General features: G+C 47.7%; 1 protein-coding gene across 1 annotated transcript in view; it reads right to left on the bottom strand.

Moving 5' to 3' along the window:
• Rab1a (RAB1A, member RAS oncogene family) overlaps positions 1-2,110 on the bottom strand; it is a 27,785-nt gene that overhangs the window by 25,118 nt on the left and 557 nt on the right.

Here is a 2,110-nt window from a genome sequence, read left to right as displayed (position 1 = left end):
AAAAAAAAAAAAAAAAAAAATTACTATCCTCCTTGTAAGATCTATTTAAACTACCATTGTTCAATACAAATACATCCATATATGTAAATTTTAAAAAAAATTACTGTCCTAGCAGAGAATGGTGGCACATGCCTGTAATCTCAGCACTCAGGAGGTTGAGGGAGGAGGATCCCTGAGAATCCAAAGCCACCCTGGGCTACATAATGAGTTCGAGGTCAGCCTAAACTGCATAAGGAGACCCTCTTTCAATAAATCAACAAATTAAATCCCAGCACTCTAAGAGGCTGAAGCAGGAGGTTCCCAAATTGACACCAGCCTAGACAACCTAGTAACTTAGCAAGACCCTGTCTCAAAATTTTAAAAAAGGCTGGGGATGTAGCTCTGAATAAAGCCCAAAAGGCTGGAGATACAGCTCCGTCAGTGTAAAGGCCCTGGGTTCCATTTCCAGTACCAAGAAAAGACCAGTCCCTGCCACCCTTTAGCCATTCCTCTTCTCTCTTGGGTAACTTCCTCACCCACCCTCTACTCCTCCAAATCTAGTTAATAATAATTCTCTTACAGATGTCTTTTCCACCAACAGCCAACATAACCCATCACCTCCTCTGAATTCTCACTGCTCTGATTCATGCTGCGCATCTGGAACTTACTCTCTACTGTATCAAGCCAAGCATGGTTCATGCCTACAGCCCTAGCACTTGGAAGGCTGAAGCAGGAGGATCACTGCGAGTTAAAGGCCAGCCTGGCCTGCATAGTAAATTCAAGACTGGGCTGAGTCGGGCGTGGTGGCGCATGCCTGTAATCCCAGCACTCAGGAGACTGAGGCAGGAGGATCGCTGCGAGTTCGAGACCAGCCTGGGCTAAAAGTGAGCTCACGGCCAGCCTGAACTGCAAAGCAAGACCCTGTCTCAAAAATACAAAAAAAGAAAAGAAACCTCTAGCTCTGAGAACTAAAAATCAAAAATTCCACAACTGTTTGCCGAATAGTAACTGAGGGGGAGTGTAAATGCCGACTGAGCTTAACATTTAAAGTAGACCATTTGTATCAACCTTTGGCCTTTAAGAAAATCCTAAGTAATTTAATGGACTTTAGGTTATAATTATTGGACTGTGTATTACTGCTTGATATGAAAAAAATAGAGAACATTTCAGCGTCAAATCATAGTATTACAAAACCTGAAATCAGAACTCATTTTGCAAGAGCCATGTGACACACACACACACATGCCAGTCAGCTAAATTGATGGGCGGATCTTCTAGGGGAAAATGCTTAGCAGGAATTGACCAAGGGAGCAAATAAACTTAACTTTTACGACAAACACTGATCTTTGCTTTTTAAAATTCCCCTTCTCCCTTCGAGACTTCTGACACCGAAGAATGTCGTTTAACTCTCCTCTATTTACTCATTTACACTTTTGTAAACTGTAGGGCTTGTTTCAGGGCTACTGAGTCTTCCCTAGGAAAGTGAATACCAGTTCTCAAGAAAGGCGCCCAGGTGTGTCACATCTGCTGTGGCGACTTCCTCAGTAAGCAAGAAAAAGGAATGCATTAACTTTTCATGACGCGCCCCGGAGCCTCAGCCCCTATCTACAAACCTGCGAGCAGGTAACCCAAAACCTACTGATCTTCCCTGGTCACTCATATTCTCTCCAACTGCCAGAAAACTCTTCCTTTAACTGGGGTCGGGTCTGAAAGACACTCCTTGGTTTTAGCTCTTTTTGGTTGCTGACGACCTCCAGAACCAGGATGACCTAAGCTGTCCTCCCTAACACGCACACGCGCGCACACACGCGCGCATACACGCACACACGTCCAGGTTTTTAGGAGGGCAACGGACCGGCGAGTTTTCCAAGAACTCCTCCAGGAGGCAACTCGAAACGGGAAACTGAAAACGTAAGTCGCGCCTCGCCATCTACCCACGGCCCTCGTCCACGCAGCCCGGGACGCGTCCGTGCCACCTGCGCCCCGGCGGGAGGGCGGAGGAGCGGCCGAGAAGCTCAGGATTTACAAGTAAAGCTGGTTTCCGCCCCGACGCCGCTGACAGCTCCGCAAAGCGCGGGTGCGGGGTCCCAGGCCCCTCCGGGCGGCCGGCCGCGCTCCCTCCGCGCTCAGC

This window comes from Chinchilla lanigera, unplaced genomic scaffold (genome assembly GCF_000276665.1).
Source record: "Chinchilla lanigera isolate Chin_1 unplaced genomic scaffold, ChiLan1.0 scaffold00023, whole genome shotgun sequence".
NCBI lineage: Eukaryota > Metazoa > Chordata > Mammalia > Rodentia > Chinchillidae > Chinchilla > Chinchilla lanigera.
The sequence above is the reverse complement of the archived record's forward strand: the minus strand, read 5'-3'. Positions and strand labels throughout refer to the sequence as shown.